We start from the raw sequence: 19672 nt of genomic DNA on the forward strand, positions 1-19672 counted from the left end.
ATGACAGACCGGAATAATACTTGTGATAACAGAATGGGATGCAACAATATTTGTCCTAGCAGGAAGGGCATAATATCTGGCCTGGCCTCCCCCTCTAGGTGACCTCTACCTGCCCGACCTCCACCACTAGATGGATATGCAGGTGGAGTGAAAACCGGTGCAGTAATAATGGCCTGAGAAGCCTGAGGACCCTATGGAATAGGTGTAGATACATAAACAAAAGAACTCAAGGAATCACATGATACGCCCAAATACGGGGTAAAATAAGATGACACATAAGAATAAGTGGAGCCTGGATCAAATAAGACTGATGCATCTCTATGACAAACCGGAATAATACTTGTGATAACAGAATCGGATGCAACAGTATTTTTCCTAGAAGGAAGGGCATAATATCTGGCCAGGTCTCCCCCTCTAGGGTGACCTCTACCTGCTCGACCTCCACCTCTAGATGGATATGCAGGTGAAGTGGCAACTGGTGCAGTAATAATGGCTTGAGAAGCCTGAGGACCCTGTGGAGTAGGTGGGGCCTGAGAAATACGTGGAGGTGCACCCCTCCTAAGTATGGGGCAATCCCTCATGATATGACGAGTGTCACCATACTCAAAATAATCCCTCGGAGGACGTGGCTGCTGGGACTAGCTCGGGCCTGATCGACTAGACTGTCTGCTAAAAGCACCCCGTACAGGAGGTACAGAAGACACTAGTGGTGCATAATATGGAACCTGAGGTCTGGGAGTAGTCAGAATACCACTGGAAGATGGAAGTGCTAAATGAATAGGATGGGTCACATAACCTCTACCATGACGGGTTGCAACTGGGGCACGAGAATTATTATATGTGCTAGAATCTCGGGGTCTCTTAGCTTCCCTCTCTTCCCTCTCCCGAGTCCGCATACCTTCCAATCTCCTAGATATTGACATCACATATTGATATGTGATGTCTATCTCTAGATCTCGGGTCATACTGTATCTGATACTAGGGTGAAGACCCTCAATAAATCTGCAAACCCGCTCTCGAATAGTAGCAACTAAGGCTGGTGCATGCCTAGCCAAGTCACTGAATCGGACCGCATACTCTGACACGGTAATAGAACCATGGCACAACTGCTCAAACTCTGCACGCCATGCATCCCTAAGACTCTGAGGAACATACTCCCTTAAGAACATATCCGAAAATTGAGTGCAAGTGAGTGAAGATGCCTTAGCAGGACTATCCAACTCATATGCCCGCCACTACTGGTACGCTGCTCCTCTAAACTGGAATGCCGTGAAACAAACCCCACTGGATTCCATAATACCCATAGTACGAAGGATACGGTGACATTCCTCCAGAAAACCTTGAGCATCCTCTGAAGCTAAACCGCTGAAAGTGGGAGGGTGGTACATCTTATACCTCTCGAGCCTGAGCTGCTCCCCCTCTGAAACTGTTGTCCTAATCTCCGGCCGAACTGGGACAACCGGCTGCACTAGTATAACCTCTAGGGCATGATCAACTTGGGCCCGTGGCTCTGGAGTACGGGCGGCGGGAGTCTGTGCTCCTCCCCCGGCCTGAGATGTGGCAGGAGCAAGTGGAATTAACCCTGCCTGAGCTAGAGTGCCAAACATGCTCAAAAACTGGGCAAGAGTCTCCTGAAGTGCAGGAGTAGTAACAGGTGTCTCAGGTGCATGTTCTCCAACTAGAGCTACTGGTGGCTCTGGTGCAGCAGCTCGTGCAGGTACTCTGGCTACACCATGTGGTCTTCCTCGGCCTCTGCCCTGACCCCGGCCTCTTGCGGCTCCAACAGGGGGCACGGGTGTCTGATCATCGGATCCAGTTATGCGTGTCCTCACCATCTGTGAGAGAATAGAAAGACAATTGTTTAGATCTTTGAAATCAACAAAGGCGCACGATAAGGAATCAAAGAAGTGAATATTTCCTAACAGTTCCATAGCCTCTCAAAGATAAGTACAGACATCTCTGTACCGATCCAAAGACTCTACTAAACCTGCTTGTGACTCATAACACCTATGAACCTAGTGCTCTGATACCAACTTGTCACTACCCCAAATTCCCTCTGTAGGAGGTCATGATGGCACCTAGTCTCTAAGACTAGGTAAGCCTATTAATACGAAAAAATCATAAATATCTGAAATAAATAAACTACAACTCAAATAATTACAACTCCCAAAACCCGGTAGAAATAAGTCACAATCTTCTAAAAATTTATTCTCAATGTCTTTATGTATCAAGGTCTAAAGAAAAATAAGGAAGCAACATAAAATGATAGAAGGGAACTCCGGAGTCTGCGGACGCTGGCAGATATACCTCGAAGACTCCGTGCGCAGGTAACTCACTAACGTATAGATTGGTAAGATGTACCTGGATCTGCACAAAAAGATGTACAGAAGCGTAGTATGAGTACACCACAGCGGTACCCAGTAAGTGTCAAGCCTAACCTCGGTAGAGTAGTGACGAGGTCAGGTCAGGCCCTACTGGAGAATAGATAATGACATGGAAAAATTTTTAAACAATTTAATAAGATAAAATGATAATGGAAATGAATCAAGTAGTATGTCACATCTAATTACACCAAATAATGGCAAATAAATACCTCGTAGAAACAAAACAGAATTTCTTTTCAACTTTAAGAAAAATCACAACAAAAATCAAAGGCAACTATGGCCATAAATCAATATCAACAAGGGAACTACCGAGGTACCGCCCCGTAGTCCCAAATCATAAATAAATTCACAATATATCATATCCTTATCTCATTGCGGGAGCCTTCACAATTTATTTTAAAGAAAATATTTTTCCCGAAATAGCATCCCACGTTTTAGCCATCCTTATCACACCGCATGACTTCTAGTAGTTCCCCTACTAGCCACGCGTATCAAGCCACCCTTATCTCACCGCATGCATTTCAATACCCAAACTTTATACCACCGCATGAGCATAAATATCACAATTTGTACCTCAAGTGCTCAAATAATTTAACGTGCCAGCATAATTCAACAACAATGTTTTTTAAAATAAAGAGCTCACGGCTCATGCATCAATAATATTTTTCCACAATAAAGAGCTCATGGCTCCATCACAATGAGTACAAAAATCTTACACAAATATTCAGGAATAAATAATTCAGCAAAATAATATTTCAAAATCTTTAATACGTTGCTTCAATACCAAATTTAAAATGTCAAATATTTCATATTAATAATATTTAAATTTAAAAAAATCAATTTCAAATAATGCACAGAATAAAAGGAACCAAGTTTCAACTAAACAGGTAAAACAATTAGCAGGAAAAGGTCAAGCAAATTTAAAGTATACAAATGAAATCAACGATGGAAAATATAACAAGATTTAATAAATTAATTAATATGCAACAGTGATCTTCACAATTTAAAAACATAATCCTTCACATTTAGTCTGTGTACATACTCATCACCTCGTGCATACGACTTTCATCACATTACAATTAATACCAATCCTAGGGAAAATTTTCCCCACACAAGGTTAGACAAGTCACTTACCTCGACTTGCTCCAATTTAACCAAGTAGTATATTTTTTCCACGATTATCCGATTCCGGTCGACTCGTATCTAGTCATAATTAATTCGATACAGTCAACAAAAATTATAGAATAAATTTTGTAATAAAATATTATATTTTTCAATAAAAATCCAAAATTAACTCAAAAATGGCTCGGAATCCGGCGAAAGTTACAAAATATGAACGCACATTCAGCCACGAGTCTAACCATACTGAAATGACTAAATTCCAATAACAGTTCGACCCTCAAATCCTCAAATCTATCCAAGAGGGTTTTCAAATTTTTCCAACTTAAATCATCAATTAAATGTTAAAAACAGTGATAGATTCGTGTAATCAAACAAAGATTGAGTTAAGAACACTTACCCCAACGTTTTCTCTAAAAATCTCTCAAACATCACCTCAATCCGAGCTCCAATTCGTTACAAATGGATTCCCATTTTCAGAACTTAAACATTCTGCCCAGGCTTTTACTCATCGTGATCGCGAACATCCACACGCGATCGCGAAGCAAAAATTACCACTGCCCAAATTAACTCTACGCGATCGCGTATATCCTCACGCGGTCGCAGAGCACAGAATTCCCAGCTCTACGTGATTGCAGTTCTCTTCACGCATTCGCGAGTCACAAGGTTTCAAAGATACGCGATCGCGAAGCACAAAACTTAGCAGCCCTCAATTAACATTACGCGATCGCAAACAATGCCACGCGATCGCGATGCACAACTTGCCAAACCTATGCGATCGCGGTTGACCTCACGCGATCGCGAAGAATAAAATTAACACTGCCTCAACTAAGCCTACGCGATCGCGTCCCAATCTTCGCGATCGCGAAGAAGGTTTAAAATACAAGAAATCAGCAACTACCAGCAGTGCCAAAATGAAGAAAAATACTCTGAAAACCATCCGAAACACGCCCGAGCCCCTCGGGACCTCAATCAAATATACCAACAAGTCCTAAAATACCATACGGACTTAGTCGAGTCTTCAAATCTCATCCAACAACAGTAAAAACACGAATCACTCATAGATTCAATCCTAATGAACTTTGAAACTTTCAATTTCTACAAACAACACTGGAACCTATCAAATCAAGTCTGATTGACCTCAAATTTTGTACGCAAGTCATAAATGGCATAACGAGGCTATGAAAATTTTCAGAAATGGATTCCGACCCCGATTTCAAAAAGTCAACTCCCCGGTCAAACTTCCAAACTTAAATTCCTATTTTAGCCATTTGAAGCCTAATTTCACTACGGACTTCCAATTGAAAATCTGATCACGCTCCTAAGTCCAAAATCACCATACGGAGTTGTTGGAATCATCAAAATTCTATTTTGGGGTCGTTTGCACATAATGTAATATCCTGTCACTATTTGAACTTAAACCTTTTATTTTTTATCAAAATTCCATATCCTAGGCTAGGGACGTTGGAATTTGATTCCGGGCATACGCCCAAGTCCCAAATTACGATACGGACCTACCGGGGCTCTCAAAATACTTATCCGAGTCCGTTTGCTCAAAACGTTGACCAAAGTCAACCCAGTTGAGTTTTAAAGGTCAAATTCACATATTTTCCATTTTTCACATAAACAATTTCAGAAAATTTTACGGACTGCGCGCGCATGTCGAAGAATGATAAATAGTGCTTTCAAGTCTTAGAATAGAGAATTAATTATTAAATTTAAAGATGATATTTTGGGTCATCACATTCTCCACCTCTAAAACAAACGTTTGTCCTCGAACGGAGTTAGAAAAAGTACATGAGCTAGTGAATAAGTGTGGATAACAGCAGCGCATATCATGCTCGGTCTCCCAAGTTGCCTCTTCGACCGGATGACCCCTCTATTGAACCTTCACGAAAGCAATGTTCTTTAACCTCAGCTTTCGAACCTGCCTATCCAAAATGGCCACTAGTTCCTCAACATAAGATAGATCCTTGTCCAACTGAACCAAACTGAAGTCTAACACATGAGACGGATCGCCGTGATATTTTCAAAGCATGGAAACATGGAATACCTGATGAACTGCAGAGAGACTAGGTGGTAGTGCAAATTTGTAAGCCACCTCTCTAACTCTCTCAAGAATCTCAAAAGGCCCAATATACGTAGGGCTCAACTTTCACTTCTTCCCGAACCTCATCACACCCTTCATAGGCAGAACCTGGAGCAATACCCGCTCACCAACCATGAATGCAACATCACAAACCTTCCGATCCACATAACTCTTCTGTCTAGATTGGGCTGTACGAAGCCGATCCTGAATCAACTTAACCTTTTCCAAGGCATCCTGAACCAAGTCTGTACCTAATAGTATAGCCTCGCCCGGTTCGAACCAACCCACTGGAGACCGGCACCGCCTACCATACAAAGCCTCATACGGAGCCATCTGAATGTTTGACTGGTAATTGTTGTTGTATGTAAACTCCGCAAGTGGTAAGAACTGATCCCAAGCATCCCAAAAATCTATCACACACGCATGAAGCATATCCTCCAGTATCTGAATAGTGCGTTCGGACGGCCCGTCCGTCTGAGGGTGAAATGTTATACTCAACTCTACCCGAGTACCCAACTCACGTTATACTGCCCTCCAAAATCATGAGGTAAATTGTGTACCCCGGTCAGAGATGATAGATACCGGTACATCGTGAAGTCTGACAATCTCGCAAATATATACCTGAGCCAGCTGCTCTGAAGAGTAAGTAGTAATCACAGGAATGAAATGAGCTGATTTGGTCAGCCTATCCACAATCACCCAAAATTGCATCAAACTTCTGCAGAGTCAGTGGGAGCCCAACAACGAAATACATAGTGATTCGCTCCCATTTCCATTATGGAATCTCTAACTTCTGAAGTAATCCACCCGGTTGCTGATGCTCATATTTCACCTGTTGACAATTTAGACACCGAGATACATACCCCGCTATGTCTTTCTTCATCCGCCTCCACCAAAAGTATTGTCTCAAGTCCTGATACATCTTTGCAGCACCTGAATGAATGAAGTACCTTGAACTGTGAGCCTCCTAGAGAATCAACTCACACAAGCCATCTACATTGGGTACACATAGCCTGCCTTGTATTCGTAGTACACCGCCATCTCCAATAGTGACTTCCTTGGCATCACCGTGCTGAACTGTATCCTTAAGGACAAGCAAATGAGGGTCATCATACTGACGCTCGCTGATACGATCATAAAGAGAAGAATGAGAAACCAAACAAGCCAAAACTCGGCTCGGCTCGGAAACATCCAACCTAACAAACTGGTTGGCTAAGGCCTGAACATCCAAGGTTAAAGGCCTTTTTGCAACCGGTAAATATGCTAAGCTGCCTAAACTCTCTACCTTACGACTCAAGGCATCGGCCACTACATTGGCCTTCCCAGGATGATAGAGAATAGTGATATCATAATCCTTAAGCAGCTCCAACCATCTCCGCTGCCACAAATTAAGATCTTTCTGTTTAAACAGCTGCTGTAGACTCCGGTGATCAGTGTAGACCTCACAATGGACACCGTACAAATAATGCCGCCAAACTTTTAAGGCATGAACAATAGCTGCTAACTCCAGGTCATGTAATGGATAATTATTCTCATCCACCTTTAACTATCTGGATGCATAGGCAATCACCCTACCATCTTGCATTAACACTACGCCGAGGTTAATACGCGACGCATCACAATACACAGTATAAGATCATATACCTATAGGTAATACCAATACTGGGGTTGTAGTCAAAGCTGTCTTGAGCTTTTGGAAGCTCTCCTCACATTCCTCGGTCCACCTGAATGGAGCATCCTTCTGGGTCAATTTGGTCATAGATGCAGCAGTAGAAGAGAAACCCTTTACAAATTGGCGATAATAACCAGCCAAACCAAGGAAACTCCAGATTTTCGTAACTGAGGACGGTCTAGTCCAACTCTGCATTGCTTCAATCTTCTTTGGATCTACCTTGATCCCCTCGCACGAAACTATATGACCCAAAAATCCCACTGAATCAAGCCAGAATTCACACTTTGAAAATGTTGCATATAACTTCCTTTCTCTCAAAATTTGAAGCACAGTCCTTAGGTGTTGTTCATGATCTTCCCGACTCCGGGAATACACCAGAATGTCGTCAATAAACAAAATGATGAAAGAATCAAGATAGGGCTGAAATACATTATTCATTAAGTGCATAAATGTTGTTGGGGCATTGGTCAGCCCAAAAGACATCACAAGGAACTCGTAAGGACCATACCGAGTTCTGAAAGCAATCTTCGGGATATCTGGCTCCCGAATCTTCAATTGATGATAGCCTGAACGTAAGTCGATCTTGGAGAATACTTTGTCACCCTGAAGCTGATCAAATAGGTCATCAATACGTGGCAATGAATACCTGTTCTTCACGGTAACCTTGTTAAACTGGTGGTAATCAATACACATCCGTATAGAACCATCCTTCTTCTTCGCAAATAAGACATGAGCACCCCAAGGTGATACACTAGGCCGAATGAAACCCTTATCAAGCAATTCCTGTAACTGTTCTTTTAATTCTTTCAACTCTAATGGGGCCATACGGTATGGTGGAATAGAAATGGGCTGAGTGCTCGGTAACAAATCAATGCCAAAATCAATATCCCTATCGGGTGGCATACCCGGAAGATCCGCTGGAAATATATCGGGAAAATCCCTTACTATAGGAACTGACTCCACGGTCGGAGTATCAATACTAACATCTCTTACATAGGCCAGATACGCATCACACCCCTTCTCAACCATTCGTTGAGCTTTAAGAAATAAAACAACCCTGCTAGGAACATGATCTGAGGTACCTCTCCACTTTAGCCGCGGTAGACCTAGCATAGCCAACGTCACCGTCTTGGCGTAACAATCAAGAATAGCATGATAGGGCAACAATCAGTTCATGCCCAAAATAATATCGAAATCCACCATACTGAGCAATAATAAATTAGCTCTGGTCTCAAAACCACTGATAATAATTAAACACGACCGATACACAAGGTCCACAATAATAGATTCACCCACGGGGGTAGATACATAAACAGAAGAACTCAAGGAATCACGCGATACGCCTAAATACGGGGCAAAATAAGATGACACATAAGAATAAGTGGAGCCTGGATCAAATAAGACTGACGCATCTCTATGACAGACCGGAATAATACTTGTGATAACAGAATCGAATGCAACAGTATTTGTCCTAGCAGGAAGGGCATAATATCTGGCCTGGCCTCCTCCTCTAAGGCGACCTCTACCTGCCCGACCTCCACCTCTAGATGGATATGCAGGTGGAGTGGCGACTGGTGCAGTAATCATGGCATGAGAAGCCTGAGGACCCTGTGGAATAGGTGGGGCCTGAGAAATCCGTGGAAGTGCACCCCTCCTAAGTATGGGGCAATCCCTCATGATATGACGAGTGTCACCACACTCAGAACAAGCCCTTGGAGGACGTGGCTGCTGGGACTAGCTCGGGCCTGGTCGACTAGACTGTCTGCTAAAAGCACCCCGTACAGGAGGTACAGAAGACATTAGTGGTGCATAATATGGAACCTGAGGTCTGGGAGTAGTCAGAATACCACTGGAAGCTGGAAGTGCTAAATGAATTGGACGGATCACATAACCTCTACCATGACGGGTTGCAACTGGGGCACGAGAATTATTATATGTGCTAGAATCTCTGGGTCTCTTAGCTTCCCTCTCTTCCCTCTCCCGAGTCCGCATACCTTCCAATCTCCTAGCAATTGACACCACCTGTTGGTATGTGATGTCCATCTCTAGATCTCGGGCCATACTGTATCTGATACTAGGGTAAAGACCCTCAATAAATCTGCGAACCCGCTCTCGAACAGTAGCAACTAAGGCTGGTGCATGCCTAGCCAAATCAATGAATCGGACCGCATACTCTGACACGGTCATATAACCCTGGCACAACTGCTCAAACTCTGCACGCCATGCATCCCTTAGACTCTGAGGAACATACTCCCTTAAGAACATATTCGAAAATTTAGTCCAAGTGAGTGAAGATGCCTCAGCGGGACTATCCAACTCATATGCCCGCCACCACTGGTAGGATGCTCCTCTAAACTGGAATGCCGTGAAAGAAACCCTACTGGAATCCACAATACCCATAGTATGAAGGATACGGTGACATTCCTCCAGAAAACCCTGAGCATCCTCTGAAGCTAAACTGCTGAAAGTGGGAGGGTGGTACTTCTTATACCTCTCGAGCCTGAGCTGCTCCCCCTCTGAAATTGTTGTCCTAATCTCAGGCCGAACTGGGATAACTGGCTGCACTAGTATAACCTCTAGGGCATGGTCAACTTGGGCTCGTGGCTCTGGAGTACGGGCGACGGGAGTCCGTGCTCCTCCCCCGGCCTGAGATGTGGCAGGAGCAAGTAAAATTAACCCTGCCTGAGCTAGAGTGCCAAACATGCTCAAAACCTGGGCAAGAGTCTCCTGAAGTGCAGGAGTAGTAGCAGGCGTTTCAGGCGCCTGTTCTCCAACTAGAGTTACTGGTGGCTCTGGTGCAGCAGCTCGTGCAGGTACTCTGGCTGCACCACGTGGTATTCCTCGGCCTCTGCCCCGACCCCGGCCACTTGCGGCTCCAACAGGGGGCACGGGTGTCTTATTATCGGATCCAGTTATGCGTGTCCTCACCATCTGTGAGAGATTAGAAAGACAATTGTTTATATCTTTGAAATCAACAAAGGCGCACGATAAGGAATCAAAGAATTGAATATTTCCTAATAGTTCCATAGCCTATCGAAAATAAGTACAGACGTCTCCGTACCGATCCGCAAGACTCTACTAAACCTGCTTGTGACTCATGACACCTATGAACCTAGTACTCTGATACCAACTTGTCACGACCCCAAATTCCCTCTGTAGAAGGTCGTGATGGCACCTAGTCTCTAAGACTAGGTAAGCCTATCAATGCTTAATAATCATAAATATCTGAAATAAATAAACTATAATTCAAATAATTACAACTCCCAAAACCCGATAGAAATAAGTCAGAAGCTTCTAAAAATTTATTCGCAATGTCTTTATGTATCAAGGTCTAAAGAAAAATAAGGAAGCAACATAAAAATGATAGAAGGGAACTCCGAAGTCTGTGGACGCTGGCAGATATACCTCGAAGTCTCCGTGCGCACGTAACTCACTAACGTCTAGACTGGTAAGATATACCTGGATCTGCACAAAAAAATATGCAGAAGCGTAGTATGAGTACACCACATCGGTACCCAGTAAGTGTCAAGCCTAACCTCGGTAGAGTAGTGACGAGGTTAGGTCAGGCCCTACTGGAGAATAGATAATGATATGAAAAAATATTTAAACAATTTAATAAGATAAAATGATAATGGAAATGAACCAAGTAGTATGTCACATTTAATTACACCAAATAATGCCAAATAAATACCTCGTGGAAACAAAACATAATTTCTTTTCAACTTTAAGAAAAATCACACAAAAGATCAAAGGCAACTATGGCCATATATCAATATCAACAAGGACACTACCGAGGTACCGGCTCGTAGTCCCAAATCATAATTAAATTCACAAAATCTCATTTCCTTATCTCACTGCGGGAGCCTTCACATTTTATTTTAAAGAAAATATTTTTCCCGAAATAGCATCCCGCGTTTTAGCTATCCTTATCACACCGCATGACTTCTAGTAGTTCCCCCTACTAGCCACGCGTATCAAGCCACCATTATCTCACCGCATGCATTTCAATACCCAAACCTTATACCACCGCATGCGCATCAATATCACAATATATTACAATTTGCACCTCAAGTGCTCAAATAATTTAACGTGCTAGCATAATTCAACAACAATGTTTTTCAAAATAAAGAGCTCACGGCTCATGCATCAATAATATTTTTCCACAATAAAGAGCTCATGGCTCCATCACAATGAGTACAAAAATCTTACACAAATATTCAGGAATAAATAATTCAGCAAAATAATATTTCAAAATCTTTAATACGTTGCTTCAATACCAAATTTAAAATGTCAAATATTTCATATTAATAATATTTAAATTTAAGAAAATCAATTTCAAATAATGCACAGAATAAAAGGAACCAAGTTTCAACTAAACAGGTAAAACAATTAGCAGGAAAAGGTCAAGCAAATTTAAAGTATACAAATCAAATCAACGATGAAAAATATAACAAGATTTAATAAATTAATTAATATGCAACAGTGATCTTCAGAATTTAAAAACATAATCCTTCACATTTAATCTGTGTACACACTCATCACCTCGTGTATACGACTTTCATTACATTACAATTAATACCAATCCTAGGGGAAATTTTTCCCACACAAGGTTAGACAAGTCACTTACCTCGACTTGCTCCAATTTAACCAAGTAGTATATTTTTTCCTCGATTTTCCGATTTCGGTCGACTCGTATCTAGTCATAATTAATTCGATACAGTCAACAAAAATTATAGAATTAATTTTGTAATAAAATATTATATTTTTCAATAAAAATCCAAAATTAACTCAAAAATGGCTCGGAATCCGGCGAAAGTTACGAAATATGAACGCACATTCAGCCACGAGTCTAACCATACTAAAATGACTAAATTCCAATAACAGTTCGACCCTCAAATCCTCAAATCTATCCAAGAGGGTTTTCAAATTTTTTCAACTTATATCATCAATTAAATGTTAAAAACAATGATAGATTCGTGTAATCAAACAAAGATTGAGTTAAGAACACTTACCCCAACGTTTTCTCTGAAAATCTCTCAAACATCGCCTCAATCCGAGCTCCAATTCGTTACAAATGGATTCCCATTTTCAGAACTTAAACATTCTGCCCAGGCTTTTACTCATCGCGATCGCGAACATCCACACGTGATCGCGAAGAAAAAATTACCACTGCCCAAATTCACTCTACGCGATCGCGTATATCCTCACGCGGTCGCAGAGCACAGAATTCCTAGCTCTACGCGATCGCAGTCCTCTTCACGCGTTCGCGAGTCACAAGGTCTCAAAGATACGCGATCGTATCCCACTTCACGCGATCGCGAAGCACAAAACTTAGCAGCCCTCAATTAACATTATGCGATCGCAAACAATGCCACGCGATCGCGATGCACAGCTTGCCAAACCTATACGATCGCGGTTGACCTCATGCGATCGCAAAGAACAAAATTAACACTACCTCAACTAAGCCTATGTGATCGCATCCCAATCTTCGCGATCGCGAAGAAGGTTTAAAATACCAGAAATCAGCAGCTACCAGCAGTGCGAAAATGAAGGAAAGTACTCTGAATACCATCCGAAACACGTCCGAGCCCCTCGGGACCTCAACCAAATATACCAACAAGTCCTAAAATACCATACAGACTTAGTCGAGTCTTCAAATCACTTCTAACAACACTAAATACACGAATCACTCATAGATTTAAGCCTAATGACCTTTGAAACTTTCAATTTATACAAACAATACCGGAACCTATCAAATCAAGTCTGATTGACCTCAAATTTTGTACGTAAGTCATAAATGGCATAACGAGGCTATGAAAATTTTCAAAAATGGATTCCGACCCCGATATCAAAAAGTCAAGTCCCCGGTCAAACTTACAAACTTAAATTCCTATTTCAGCCATTTCAAGCCTGATTCCGGGCATACTCCCAAGTCCCAAATCACAATACGGACCTACTAGAACTGTCAAAACACTTATCCGAGTCTGTTTACTCGAAACGTTGACCAAAGTCAACTCAGTTGAGTTTGAAAGCTCAATTTCACATTTTTTCCATTTTTCATATAAAAAAATTTCGAAAAATTTTACGGACTGCGCATGTAAGTCGAAGAATGATAAATAGTGCTTTATGAAGTCTTAGAACACATAATTAATTATTAAATTTAAATATGACATTTTGGGTCATCACATGAACCTGCGAGGTTATGGCCGCAGGTGCGAGACCGCAGAAGCAGCCCAGTGGTCGCAGAAGCGGTTCGGTCTGAAGTTGGCTGGATCTGCACCTCCGAGCTCACAGGTGCGGACATTGGATCGCATAAGTGGAACGGGACCTGGGATGAAGACGTGCAGAAGCGGAAACAAATCCGCAAAAGCGGACTCGCAGAAGCGGAACCTTGTCCGTAAAAGCAAAGCTCTGGGGGCAGTGGGGTGTTCGCAGATGCAATGGTTGGACCGCAGCTGCAGGACAGCAGATGAGGTCAAGTGGCCACAGGTGCGATGATCAATGGGCAGCGGTGCTTTTTAATCGAGACCTAGCTCTCATTTCTCTCATTTGCTCTTGGGTTCGCCGAAGTTGAGGAGCTATTTTGAGAGGTTTTTCATTGAGCAACATGAGGTAAGTGATTCCCACCTATTGCAAGTTAAATACTTGGATTATATAAGGATTCTTATATGGGAATTTATAGAAATTCATGGAAATTGTGTTTAAGAGGAAAAACCTAGAATTGATAATTTTGGATTTTGACCATGATTTTGGAAATGGAATTGAGAATAAATTATATATTTGAGTTTGTAATGTTATGGGTAATGTTTATCTTCAAAAGAATTCGAAATCTGGGCATGTGGGCCTGAGAGTTGATTTTATTGACTTTTCGAGCGGAGTTGAGAATTATTATAAATTGTTAAATTGTAAGCATTGGGGTATATTTTGATTTAATATTACGTTGCTTGACTAGTTTCATAACGTTTGGCTTGGAATTGAAGAGTTAGAGAGGCGTTGGAGCCGGTTATGGAACTTCGGAGCGAGGTAAGTCTCGTGTCTAACTTTATGAAAAGGAAACTACCCCTAGGTGATGTAATTGTTATGTGCTAATAGTTGTGGGTGCTACGTACATACGATATGACGAGAGTCCGTACGTATCTAAATCATGTTTCTGTCCGGGTAGACTTAGGACTTTACTATGTAATATTTGAAATACTTGAATCCATCCTGCTGGCTTAATTAATTGAAATTATAATTGAATTTATTTAGAAATACATGCATATATGTTAGGTCGAGCCTTATCGCCTTGAGTTGTTGGCTAGTTATTTGAGAAATGGTAAAGTATTATATTCACCTTGTACTCAGGTATTGTATTGTAAGCATGTGTCTCGTAATTCGATAACTTCCTTCCTTTCTTGTGGAGCGAGCCGAACGCCTCGGCAGTATAATATATGCATCTATGGTTCGTGTCGCTTGACCCTCGGTAGTGTACAAATTATTCTGGATCGGGCCGAACGACCTTGGCATAATCGTGCATTATATCATTGGTAGTCTGAACAATCACGAGATTATCTTTCTGTTGATGCCCATCATTTTATATGATGTCCCTTATTCATCGATATTGGCACTTGACATTTTCTGACCAGTTAAGATAGGATACAAGATTGAGAAATTCATACTTTGAATTAAATATTTGGAAGATTATGTAACTTACAGATTTACCCCGTTATCATTGTGCACTTCATATCTGTTATGAATTATTATATTATTTTATTGGACCTCTAGTAAGTGTCGATGTCGACCCCTTGTCACTACTCCTCCGGGGTTAGGCTAAATACTTACTGGGTACGTGTTGATTTACGTACTCATGCTGCACTTCTGCACTAAATGTGCAGGATCTAATAGGTTCATTTGGTGATCATCTTGGCACGTAGGCGCACCTGTTGAGGAGACTTTATGTGAGCTTCATACCAGGCTACGCATCGCAGTCTACCGAGTCTGCATCGTACCATTTATTTTATCATGTCTTATTTACATTCTGGACATATGTTGTATTATTATTGTACTCCTTAGAAAATGCTCATGCACTTGTGACACCAGGTTTTGGGGTTATACTAGTTGATGCTTATGGTTTCATTTATTATTAATGCCTTTTAATTCTTTTATAAACTACAAATGTTGTACGTTCCCGTGGATTTTGAAGTGTAAAACTCTTTCCTTATTAAAATCTATGATTTTGAAAGTAATAAAATGGGTAATTAAATTGATAAATCACTGTTGGCTTGCCTGACGGCGGCGTTACATGCCATCACGACCTGTTGTGGATTTTGGGTCGTGATAGCTTGGTATCAGAGCGTCAAGTTCACTTAGGTCTCACGGATCATGAGCAAGTCAAGTAGAGTCTTGCATATCGGTACGTAGACATCTATATTTATCTTCGAGAGGCTACATGGTTGTTTGGAGAACTTCCCTTCTTGATTACTCATCGTGTGATTTGATTCCATTGAGGCTTGTGCCTTTATTTCCTTCCTACTCAATCTTACGCAACGTGGGGCGCTTGTTATCAATTGGGCATCGAGGAGTTGTAGTAGTACTGTAGATGTGGTGCAAGATGTTTTTCCCTGCGTGTTCGGGCTGGCTATTATCGTCACCTTGCGGAAGGATGTTCTTTTGTTCCAGCTCAGTATCTATATTTCCTATGGTTTCGAGATTGTGCACGGACTGCTATGATGTCTATGCGTTGTTATCACACAATGTTGGTTTAATAGTAGGGTGATTGTTTATGTGTTGAGGCAGTGAATGACTTGAAAAGAGGATTTCTCAGTGCATGATTTAGAGGTTCAACATTTAATTCCAGCAAAGGAAAGGCAATCGGACTATATATATATTCAGGTTCGATTGATGAAGTAGCGAGACTTGATATTTTTTAGCGTAGTGGAATTCTCATTTGTGATATGGTGTCATCATTCGTGTTCGAGCGCATTAGGGTTTTCGGTGTTATGGTCTTCTTTGATTTGCCTTTGGGGTAGGGTGTTATGAAATGGTGCCTGAGGAGCGGTTGTCAGAGATAGCGATGTGTAGCGGTTCAGAATCGAATTGGTATTTCTAATGTTGATGGCTCGAGAAAGGTTATCTTCTAGGAGGTTTAGAGTTGGTAGGAATTCATTAGTTCTGGTGCTACAGGTATGGATTTGATTTGAGACAACATTTGGGCAGCGAAGTATGAGGAAGGATATGGCGGGAGGTGTCTCGTGGTAGTTGAATTACTAGCAAGTCAAGTATGAGAAGCGGAGGTCGATAAATTGCTTAAAGGAGATGGTTTGACCGAAGTGGGAGTGGCAGAGTAGCGTATAGATTCTGTGGTAGGATAGCCACGTGCTTTGAGAAAGTTTAGGGCGATTTGGGAATCGTGATGGAAGGTGATTTGGTCTACGAATATTATTTGGGATGGTGGCTACTGTACCGAGAGAGGTTGGATACGGAAGAAAGGGGTTTGCTTGAAATGAAGAGTGGTGTGAAGATTTGATTATATTTTCGGATGCAACGTGACTTCGAGTTTGGAAATGTATTGTCGGGCTGTCAGTTGATGCCAATGGGGGATGAACATACTTTTACAACTAGTGGGCGAGCATGGCCTCAGGAGAGTTTACTAATTTTGTGGTAGTTGTACCCAGTTCAGGGTTATTGGAAGATGTCGGTAAGGAATTCCACGAGTGGGTGATCTCCTGTGAGTAGATTAGCGGTTGCGTGATTCTGATGAAGTTTCTGTGAAGAGTTCTACTTACTACCCGACAGAAAGTCGAATATGCGATTATGGCGGATAATTCGGAATGTTCATGAGAGGTTTGACGAATAATTTCGATAAATTTGGCGGTTAAAGGTGCGAGATCATGGTAATTGAGAATGAGGAATCCTCATGGGTTCTGGGTTTATGTAATGGTAGCTTAAATCTAAGTGGGGGAGCCCCACCATCTACGATTAGATCACGTGGTTGTCTGCTTGTGCGGTTTCTGGTTATTATACTATTGGTGGGTTATTATGACTGAGGAATAAAAATATCAGGGGTAATTCAGGCAAAGAACTTGATGGATGTGTGCTATATTTGGCTTTATCGATTCATGTTCAGGTTTTTGGGAAGACTCTGAGTTTATGCTTTTTGTGGATGTGAGGTACTAGGAAAAGAGTTCAACCGGTTGCTTCTTTGAGAGGGTGTTCACGTGCTGGTAGAGCGTGGGAGTATGTTATATTCGGGACCAGGTCACAGTGGGTGACTCTCGACAACAATCCTAGTAGGTTAAGGAATTAAAGTGCAGTGCCTATGGACTTTGGGTCCATTGTGTGGCTAAGGATCGAGTTGTTGCAGTGGATTATGAAAGGGGGGGGGGGCTTGGATTGTTATATGTTATCATCGGGCCTATGGAACGGTATTAGAGGAAAGGAAGAAACAACTTCGGATTCGCGGAAGGTCTTTTAGATTGGGTGTACCAGTTGGAGATGTTATTGTGCGCATGAGGAAGGTACGAGACGGTTCATGGGTATTGAGATGACGTGGTCTCGTGAAGTGGGTCACTCGGGATGCGTGCTGAATGAGTTTGTTATGTTTTGAATGGAGCTATTATTATTTCAAGGGCAAGTCAAGAGTAAATTGGAAGAAGTTGGGTCGGTTAATAATGGTTTGAATCAGCATGATTGTGGCAATGATCAGTTCCTTTGGCGTGTTAGTTATACGGGTGATTTGTGGCTGTACGTGTGGGATTGACAACCACCGTAAATTGATTGAGTTGGAGGTATTTGATTATAATGGCATGTTATGTGTAGATGGATCCCAGAAGAGTTAATGTTCGTTTAGACCACGACTTGAGGTTTGTATTTTCTATGGTCGCGGGGATTCAGTTGTGTGTTGCAAAGGTTCTTTTGAAAAGAGTTAAGTGAAAGGTTTCTAGCCAATGAAGTATTTATTCTACTAGTTGTTCAGAGGTTATGATGAAATCTTGTATTCTCATGTAGCGACATGATAGGTGTAGTGAGCGGCATGGGAATTTGAAAGTTCAGGATCAAGGTTGTGGTTCGGTGTTGACAAAATGTCATGAGCTCAGATAAGCAGGGGGAATTTAGATGTTCAAGGTAAGCTGGAATTTTCTTTAGTGTCACATGAGAATGGCGTTGTGTGTAAGAGGCTATGTGTATTGATTTGCGGATTGTTGATTTGCTTTACATAATTAGAACGGTTGGTGGTATGGATGTGCGGAATTTGCTACCTGAGAGGAAGGTCGTGGGAGCGTACCCCACGGGGAGATTTGTATAAGTGTGTCATGTTAGTCACTTGATTGTTAAAGATTGAAACCAAGTACGTGGATTTTTGGTAATATCGTTAATGTGAGAGTTTATGCCTAGAAGGCGCTCTATTCCTTGGGTCGTGAACTGTGGAATTTTGGTCCGGAGTGGACGGATGCTCGTGGGTGTCATAAATAGGGCCATTGTGGTTCCTTGAAAGGTTGTTGGCCTAGTATGGGATGATCGGAATTGGCTTGGGGTCCGTTAGTGGGTCTAATGTGAATGTGTGCTCTACATCAGGTCGGATGGGTTCATTCGGCATAGCATTTCTTGCGGAGTCTTCGGGCGTTGGATATTATGCTCTTTGTCAGCTATTCCATGTAATACTCTATTATGCCATTTGGATTGTGAGACGGCTTGATTATTCACACATCTGTTGTGATCTAGTGTAGCTTGCGGAGCTATATGAGCAGGATGGCTCTCGAGATGCAGATCATATATAGCACCTTAGTTGTGCTTGGGTTTCGTAGCATATGACGCTATCTGTCTCCCCAAAATTTGTATTATGCACTTGGCGTGCTTGTGTCAATATTCGGGCATTTCGTAGGTATAAGCGTTACTGCTTGATGTGTGTTTTCTTCTTGATTGTTATGTGCGGATCGGGTGGCACGCCACCACGTGTATATTTTTTGGATAGGGTGGCACGCCTCCACAGGCATGTTATGTGGATCGAGTTGCACACCGCAACATTGTCATGTTTGGATCGGGTTGCATGCCACAACAATGTCATGTTGGATCGGGTTGCACACCGCAACAGCGAGATGTTGAACATAGTTCCTTATACTTATTTTGTGTGCCTAGCTTTTCATCCCTGAGGTAGGTTCACATCATCTATTCGGTCGTTTTATTCGTTACGCGGGCTGGGTAGTCCTTTTCCAGAGTTCGTTTTTCCTTATTTATCACATTCAAGTTTGTAGCTTGTTGGCGCATTGTGGGCGTCATATGAAATTTTTGGCAGTGTCTGAGATGGATTATTCCTGAGCAGCTTGTACTGGGTGAGACGAGGTTATTGGACCCGGGATTAGTGCGATCGGAGCTATGTAAGGTACATAAAAGAGAAAATATTATTATTTAGTTCATGATGAGGTAATGGTC

This window comes from Nicotiana tabacum, chromosome 22 (assembly GCF_000715075.1).
Source record: "Nicotiana tabacum cultivar K326 chromosome 22, ASM71507v2, whole genome shotgun sequence".
In the NCBI taxonomy this organism is placed as follows: domain Eukaryota; kingdom Viridiplantae; phylum Streptophyta; class Magnoliopsida; order Solanales; family Solanaceae; genus Nicotiana; species Nicotiana tabacum.